The sequence below is a fragment of the Thermobia domestica genome, chromosome 6 (assembly GCF_964235325.1).
Source record: "Thermobia domestica chromosome 6, izTheDome1.hap1.1, whole genome shotgun sequence".
Taxonomy (NCBI): domain Eukaryota; kingdom Metazoa; phylum Arthropoda; class Insecta; order Zygentoma; family Lepismatidae; genus Thermobia; species Thermobia domestica.
Window position 1 is genome coordinate 265,973,332 of NC_137459.1, and position 10,008 is coordinate 265,983,339.

The following is a 10,008-nucleotide window of genomic DNA, read 5'->3' on the forward strand; positions in this document are numbered from 1 at the left end:
GGAAAAGTCAGGTAATACAACCTTTCAATTACTTAAAATAGTGCACATATGAGAAAATGAATTTCGCAAAAGGATCAAATTGATCCCTTTGGACGTTGTACTCTTAAGCGCTTAGCGCCAAGAAAGTTCAAAATCCAGCCTAAAGCGTATGGAAAAGTTGAAATTGAACGCTGTCAGCGGAACCAAACCCGGGAGCTTTTTTTCTTTTTTATTTATTTTTTTAACAAAGGAGCGTTCCATAATTATTAGCAAGAGTAATCCTTCCTTAAGTATTTGGCAGGACAGGAGGAATCCCGTAATATGAAACAAACTGAATATTCGCATGAAAGAGCATCAAAATTAGGACCTCTTGTATGTGTGCGCTTAACGGATGAGCTAAGTGACTGCTGACAGAATTGTTGGAATGAGAGTGTCGATGAACCAAATAACATTTCGTTGTTAATGCACAGACACAATTTAGACGTGAGATATCTTTCTAACGTAGGTATTTCGTAAGCGGTTTGGGTACAAAACCTCGCCACCCAAAACCTCCCGGGCCAAAATCTCGCCTGACCAAAATGTAAATGTTCAAACAGATGATAAGGATGACGGTATAAAAGACGCTGTTTCAGAAGAAATATCATGGGTATTTGACCAATTCCCGCGATGCCATATGAAAATTCTATTTCTGTATTAGAGGATTTCAATGTGAAGGTAGGGCGACAGGATGTTTTTAAACTGGTTATAGGGAAAGAAAGTCTGAATACGGAAAGTAATGGCAACTAACGGGGTTAGCTTCGTGAACTTTGGAACATCCAAAAACTTAAAATTTTAACAAAAATCTAATAATATTTATGAAAGTATGAAATAATATATGAATTTTTACGACGTCCCTTGCTTATGTCCTGTAGGTTAAAGGAAACGTAGATGACCAGGATGAAGGAAATGATCGAATAAAGAAAGTGGGAGGAAACGGGAATAGCCCGAGAAAGACCACGGACACGATGTTTTGTATCATCATCATCTTCTTCTTCTTCTTCTTCTTCTTCTTCTTCTTCTTCTTCTTCTTCTTCTTCTTATTATTATTATTATTATTATTATTATTATTATTATTATTATTATTATTATTATTATTATTATTATTATTATTATTATTATTATTATTATTATTATGTAGTGTGGAATTGAACATTAAGAAACTCATTGGGTAAATTTTAAAGAAAAGTTTCATTCGCGGCGAGGTTTTGACCACGCGATGTTTTGGTTGGCGAGGTTTCGGCCCAGCGAGATTTTGGGCGGCGATGTTTTGGGTGGCTAGGTTTTGGGCCCGCGATGTTTTGGCCGCGAGATTTTGTCCGTATCCCTTCATAAGCACCACTGCAAATTAAAGAGTTGACACCAAGTAAAACGTGTACTGAAGTACTCTCGTGGAAGGTGCAAGCAAGTAGCAGTGCTCACAGCGGAAGATGTAACTTAAACTTTTTTCTCCTCAAAAATTAGGAAATATAATGCAAAATTTACTCGTCAAAATATTTTTTTCTTCAATGACTAAACAGTCGTAGAGTAAGGAAGCATGTTACAATAGCTTTACATATTGCTCACATTTGCGGTCACGGTTATTTAACTTTTTTCTTTATTTTTTAACTTATTGCTAGAATAATATATTTTTTTTTATAGAAGCTGTACCTAAATACTATGCATGGAAGTACGTATAGATTTTTTTAGCTTTTAAATATTCAATTTTCCAGGAAGAGAAGCCACTTTAAGTTGTACAGTAAGGGACACTTCTAAATCGTACAGCCATATGGAGATTTACGGCAAGAGTGCTCCACCAGTTGAGTCCAAAATATTTGCCGGGAAGTATTGCAACCGAATTAACTTTAAAAGAAGGCGGGTGGCATAATCGCCAGGCAATGAAAATTACCGTACCCTTGGGTGAAATTCCCACTACCGTCTACAGCATCATTTCTCCAAAATGAGATGAATCTTAGACGTTTAGTTCTTAGGGCAAATATATTACTTGATATTTGTCCTATTCGTGAAGATAAAAAATGGAAGTCAAATCCTGTTGTTGTTGGAATGAACTCTCTTTAAGTCGTTTGATCTTAAATGACTTTGCAGAACCTGAATAAATATTCTGTCTCTTCTGGGGGTGTAGGAAGAGAGAATGCTCCCCTCTACAGTATGAAAACATATACTTTTAATCAAATGCTTAGCGAGAGTGAGTCCATTGGTATAGCGCTTCTATGATTTGAAATCTTGCTCCCAAGACACCTTATGTGATAACTGACAACATAGGAAAACGGGAGATGCAAATATGATGGAGAAATACACTCACATGTGCAAATTCAGAATTTGAGACAAAATTATCGGATAGCATCCACATTTTGTCAAAAATTTTGATTTGTAAGTAGACAAGTAAAAGCTCACCCGAACCTGAGAGCATCCCATTACCAATTGTTGAATTCAAGTGGAGAACTCAGTTGAGAGCGTCAGATGATTAGGGAGGGAGAGAAACATCTTAAGATATGGGGAACAAACAATGAAAAAAACACCAACTTCCCTCGACCGGACTCGATCCCTAACCCCCATAATTACCAAGCCACGCCTTTGCTCAATCATCCACCTAGCCACACAGTATGACACCCAGTCATACGTCAGGAAAAAACGTTCGTTACGACCAGTGATTTATTTGTAGGGGCAAGCTAGGCAAATTCTCCGTCTCTAGTTTTTCTTTTCTTGGCACTAACTTAATTACTGTTGTCCCAGCCTGAGAAGAATATTTTCCACCTCTCTAGAAAATTTCCTATCAATTTTCATGCATTTTTAGCAACACAAGACATTTATTCAGCGCTGTTCTGCATTATTATACTTAAATAAACGAATTATTTCCAATTCTATGAATTCCCGTACTAAGTAAACAGAAGTAGTGAGTATGAAATTCTATATCTCGCGAATAGTTTTGCAGAAAATACCTAAACTAAATTTTCTATTTCGAACAAGGGTAAGCACACACGCGGGGCTTAGGAAGCAGATTGCGCCCATAAGATATGTTTTGGTCAGTAAGAAACATAAATTTACATTCAAATGGCAAAATCACACGGTTAATTATACCATAATTATACTTTTAAGAGCTCCAAATGCGTAGAACGAATACATTCTTTTTGGCCTGGAAGAATAAAATTATATCTGAAAGTGGAAGTGAAAAGACTGATTATGATCAGGAACAATGGATGCTACCGAGCAGTGGAGTAGCCAGGAGGTCTGGAACACCCGACATTTGTCAAAGCTGTTAATATAAGGCCTAAGTTTGCTGTTTTTTCAAACTTTTTCCCGGGGTGAACCCCCGGACACACCCCAAATATATATTTAGCTAGCGGCCCTCCTGAAATCAAATCCTCGCTAGCCCCTGGTACCAAGTGATATATTCTCTGTCACATAACAAAATGCATGTTTTCCGTGGGATAGTATATTTTGCCCCTTACAATGAGAATGAAATCGCTACACATTCCTTGCTACCACATCGCGATTTAATTAAATGTTTCAAAACTTTTTAAAGCTCAATCCGTAACCAAATCGATAACTGCATGATCTATCTCTTTGCAGTTCACCCAATATACTAAAGAAATATCGTAAAACTTAATAAAAGAAGAAAACGTTTTTCCACAGCGTGAAGCTTACGATTATTGTTATATATTTATAGTGTAGATGTGTCGTGTGTCTTATTCCGTAGCACATTGGATCCGTGCAGAATTCCCATTCTCGCGAACCGTGTTCGAGTCTTCATGTCGCTATTTTTTTATTTATTTTTTTATTGATCAGGTAGGACTCCAATAGAAAGAAACATATGGCTACAATTCAAGGTGTGATTCGATAATCTGCAAGTATTTAATTATTTATTTCTTGTCAAGCACAAAAAATGAAGTAGAATTTTACAAGCGTAAAACTTCTAGATATGAATGTTAATAGAAACTATGAATAAGATTACAGCTGAAAATAAATTGAATTCTCTTTAGCTGTAGTCCATAATTAGCTATGGTCAAGGAAGTGGATTTCAGCTGTTTTGTGTGTGATCAGCACATTGACTTCCATCATCCATATTTCTGGAATTAAGATCACTAATTTTGTTTGTTTTTTTCGTTTATATATAAAATCCTTATCTTTTAGTCCTTGACAAAACAGAGATTATTGCTCAAACTTTCACTATGGCATTACATTTCATTATATAAAGAAATGAAACTAATATATATATATAATATATATATTATACAGATGGTGATCAGAAAAATGGAAACACCTGTAGTTGGCAACACGTCAGATGTATGGGTTTGCAATTCTGTGGTGGCGCCCGCTGCTCCAAACTGCTGGTGGTGGTGTGTTAGTTCGGTCTCCATACTACGTCAGTCGCAGTGGAACACCAGTGTCCAGTGGCTGCAGCAGACGGAGGTAGTGTAAAATGGGAGACCTCTCAGATTTTCAAAGATGGCAAATTGTTGGTGCGAGGTTATGTGGAGTGAGTGTGACGGCAGTGGCTACTGTGTTAGGTGTGTCGCGCGGGACAGTGTCGAAGGTGAGGACGGCCTACACAACACACGGGAAAACCACATCGGGGAAGCGGAACAGTGGGCGGAAGAAAATCATGAGTGAGAGGTCACGCCGGGTATTAAAGCGCATTGTCACGCAGAACCGTCGTGCCACTGCGGAGGAACTCAATCAGCACCTCCCCCACCCTGTTTCGACAATCACAGTCCGCCGCGAATTACATGATATGAACTTACGGGGTCGTGTTGCACGGGCCAAACGGCTCATCAGGGACCATAACTTTTCGCCCGCCGCAAATGGTGGCGCGACCATGCAACTTGGACCGTTGAGGACTGGAAACGTGTGATATGGTCGGATGAGTCATCCTTCACCCTATTCCCAACAACTGGCCATGCTTATGTGTGGAGAACGCCCAAAGAAGCTTATGATCTGCAGTGCCTCCGCCCAACTGTGAAACATGGCGGCGGCTCCGTGATGCTGTGGGCCGCAATATCATGGTTTTTATTGGGTCCTGTGGTCACACTTAGCGGACGAATCACTGCCAACGATTATGTCGCAATTTTAGGAGACCACTTCCATCCAATGGTCCGGATGTTGTTTCCGGACAATGACGTCATCTTCCAGGATGATAATGCACCCATTCACACAGCTGGCGTTGTTTCAGCGTTGCAGCGTGGTTTGAGGAACATCGGGAGAAGTTCAACACGTCCCCTGGCCCGCACAATCCCCAGATCTCAACATAATTGAACATCTGTAGTCCGTCTTGGAAACATGACTCCGGCGGCGATGTCCACTTCCATTTTCTGTCACAGAACTGGCCGATGTCCTGCACGAGGCATGGTGTAAAATTGCACTTGCTACCATTCACGACCTCTATGCCTCCATCCCACGTCGTATCAAGGCTGTTCTGAAGGCGAAAGGTGGCCCGACACCATATTAATCTGGTAAGTTGCAATTTCGTTCAGGTGTTTCCATTTTTCTGATCACCATTTGTATGTATTTTATTTATTTATTTACTAAAATATTTACGATACAGCCAAAAGATCATTATTTTTGTAAAATGTTTATTATTTTCATGAAGCAGAGTGAATATTCTACTTGGGTTTTAAACTACCGCTTGCTACACTTTTAATTGACAACTAATAGTCTGTTTATTATTAATTCTGACCATTTTCTACAAACTTCTTGCAGAGACCATTCGGAGTAAATGTTTTACTTAGTTTAGTCATATTTTTATTTAAATATATGTTAAATATATTTTATTTTATTCTTTTTGTTTTTCTATCGGAATTAACAATTCTCATTTTTCTTTTTATTATGGAAACTAGGAAAAATATTCTGAACAATTTTAAAGCACTTAACGACAAGGCGTAGATAAATATGCTATTTTATTTCGTTATCTGTGAGATATGAGATATATTTTCTTTATCATATATAGGAGAATTATCGTTTCCCTTTAGTCTCCTAAGGGAATTAGAAAAATGGATATTCATAACAGCATTGGTTTCAAACACTTAATGTCAAGGAGCAAATAGACTATTTTATTTTATCTCTATGAAATAAGCATACCTTTTTCTTTCTTTCTTTCTTTGTTCATGGTGGCTCTTAAGACTTACCAAGTCGATAGCCAGCAGTTTGCCTGAAGGCATAACGTCGTGTAGCAAACAACTCGGTTCGAGACGTGCCACTATGCGTACACCTAGTATCAAAAAGGTTGAGCGCATTCTTTATTGATGTTTCGAGGGAAATTTTTTCTAAGTCCAACTTCGGGTATCTTAGGAAAAAAGGAAACCAGGTTCGAACGTCGAAGCCAACCTTTGCAATCGGGAAAAAGTTTGCAGATGTGTTTTCTTCTTTAAAATGTAATAAGACTTGTTACCAAGTGTATAAAAAAGCAACATTGATTGAAATACTTAATTATATAATATTTCGAAACTTTGTATTAATGTCAGCACATGCTTGTTTGTCATTTTGCTCTCCATGCTCCTATACACCGCTAGAAGTATCTTCCAAACAGTGCTTGTGTTAACTCAGTGGTAAGCCGTTGGATTTCAAATCGTAAGGTTGAGAGTTCGATTCCCATCTGGGTCAATGCTTCTTTTTTACAAAATTCTATTTTCCGCAATGCATGAAACATTATATAAAATAATTACATTAAAATACATCAGTTGTATATATATATATAACATATAATCGTTGCCGAACATAGTGATAATTATGTTTAAAATATAACAGGTGTTTACAGTACGTTGGTATTCTATGATATATGTGAAAGTTAAGTACAAATTAAGAAAATAATATAATCGCAATAAATAAATTATGTAGTGTATTTATTTGTAGCTATTTGTCATCGGAAGTTACTTCTCAATTTTCTCATTACAGCAAGTGATTTACGCTTTCTGAAAGTTAAAGTGACTATTTGGGTATAAACAGAAATTATTATACAAACTCCAATCTTCGTTACAGACTCAAAACTCGCGATGCCCAAAACCTTGTAAATAGGAAATTTACTAACACGAAGTCATGTGTAAGAGACTTATTTATACTTTAGAAAGAAGGCAGAATATTTCTTTCCAAAGGGTTTCAGTTTAATAATTTGCAATGCTTTTGTATATGGATGTGGTCCCTTTCCCTCGGCCTTATATATATATATATATATATATATATATATATATATATATATATATATATATATATATATATATATATATATATATATATATATATATATATATAATGTGTGTGTATGTCCCATCATGAAAAAAAAAAACTTCTTACATATAGTGCTTACAGTCTAAAGAAGTACTCTCGGGATAAGCTATTGGGAGTTGGAGGGGTATATATATAAAGTAAAAGCGATCAATATTAGTGTCGAATCCATAGTTCTCGTTGTTGCAGATATTAATAATTACAACTCCGAAAGTGTTAAAGTCCAAATTTAACTCGAATCATAAAGCTCCTTTGTGGTTAAGCGTATAGCGTACACGCTTTCGGCGTGGGAGACCCAGATTCGGCCCCCAGCGAGAGCTCATGTAGTTCGGATTCTACGTTAATTAGTAGGTCTACGTCTCATATAGCCTCACTGCTGACGGAACGTTAAACTCAAAATCAAATCAATCGATTCAAAACCCATCATCATGGCGGACGATAAAGGATGAAAAATAAATGCCTCAAGTGACTGAGATTAGTATCAATTCCATAGTTTGAGTTTGTGACGCTATTACAAACACAATGTCATTTAATGCCACGTTTTGGCATGAGCGACTATGCCACCTGGATTTTGAATTTACAGAAGCAATATCGAAAGCGTTGCTCACACAGCTCTAAATATTTTGATGTATGTATACATGTATATTCCAGCGAAACTCCGGAATGTCTGGAGCAACTTTTACCTAACATGAGAGAGATATTACTTTCAATCTATGAAAAAAAAAATATTGTGGAATTCAGATACGCAAAAAATAAACGAATGCGAGTTTATTTTATGCGAAAAAGCGGTTTTAAGGGACAAAATCTTCCACCCAAAATTTTTAAATTTGAGGCGTAGAAGGCAAGAAGACGTGCATCGAATTGAATGAGACTGTGCACAGATATTGTAGACGTAAATTGAGGTAATTGGGTTTCGAAAAAAGGGCGACAACTTTCAAAATTTTGGGTGAGTTTTTGCATCCTATAACCCTTTTTTCGCAAAAAATAAAAAAAGTGTTCATTTATTTTTTGCGTATTGTCCATACACAAAGTTTCGTTACAATTCTTCATGTCCTTTACACACTTCTAACATACTGTTACTAGCACTTTTGATATTTCATAAGCAAAGGTTTGGAGGAGTCCGCGCCCCACTCAACCATTCTTTCCAGGAAAATACGAAACCCGTATTCCCTCACTTTTCATCTACAATATTTGTGCACAATTTCATTCATTTCGGTCCACTTATTCTTGCCTTTCGGGCGACAAATTTCAAAATTTTGGATGGGGGCTTTTGCCGCCCAAAACAGATTTCCGCAGAAAATGAAAAAAAAAACACGTATTTATTTATTTTATGTGTAATATCTGCCTGCCAAATTTTTATCAAAATTTGAATGTTACACTTGGGAAGTGTTACTTGTCATAGGTTCTTATTTCAAAAGGAAATTTTAAAATAAAGATTTATTCCGCAATTTTCTTTTCGATAAAACAAATACATGCTGAGATATTCAGAAAAAAACGTAAACGCCTGAAAACTAAATGTCATCTTTCTTTGCTTTCATTAATAATTAAAAAAAAAATACAGTGTTAGCTTTGCAGAAATACAGTTGTAGCTTCGTTGGTTAAGGAAATCACTTCCCAAAATGATAAACAACCCTTTGAAGAGCAAACTCCGTCTTCATTTGCGGACTACATTGCCTCCGCATGGTCATGTGAATCTTGTATTTGGTTTGAGACTTTGCAATGGATATCTTAAATTCACTTTGCTGTACCGAGAAAATTAATATGAAAGCAAAAGTATATACTGTATTTGCATAAGGAGTAACACTGAAATAAAAATACAAGAAAAGTTAACAATTCTGGTTTGTCATACAACTCACTAATTATATAGAAACGTCTGCCGAAGTTACACACTGTAAATAGTCTACGAATAGAAACCAGACTTGTGGTTAACCTGAAAAGATACGTATATTCTACACGAAATGTTCCAACTTTCATCTTATATTTGTCAATCACTTTTCACAATGTTGCAGCCAAGAATGTGATTGTTTAAGAGTATTATCTTTGGACACTAAGAATATATTTCAAACATGTGTATTTTTCTATTCTCAGTATTTCTTCAAAGATACTTGACACACAATTTTTCACTTTTCTAACACAAGGGTTTGAATACCTAATATTTAACTTACTCAAATTGAAACTCCATTTATTTTAGTAACCGGTATTTATTTTAGAACTGTTTCATTCACAACATGAAAATTTTAGATGTCATGTTAGCAGTTATTACAGCAACATACTTCACACTGCAACCTTTCCTTTACTCTTGTTGTTCGGCCATTTTGTTTTCAGGCATTTACGTTTTTCTGAATATCTCAGCATTATTTGTTCTATTGAAATGAAAATTGCGGAATAAATTTCTATTTCAAATTTCCTTTAGAAATAAGAAGCTACTGAATCATAATGTTACATGAATCACTTTTACTCTTCTAATAGAAACAAACCCTTGACCCCCAAGCATTACCGGACGAAATGTGCTTTGAACTAAACATCCCTGGACGAAATGTACTTTGGACCAATTGTATTTTGGACGAAATGTCCTGTGGACCAATTATTCTCGTTTGGACGAAATGTATTTTGGACCAATTGTCTTTTGGATGAAATGTCATTTGGACGAATTGTCCTTTGGAGAAAATGTCCCTGGACCAAATGTCCTTGGACTAAATGTCTCTGGACGAAATGTTCTTTTTACTAAAAGTGTGGCCACCCGGTGGCCACGTCCTTTTGACCCACGATCCACTAACC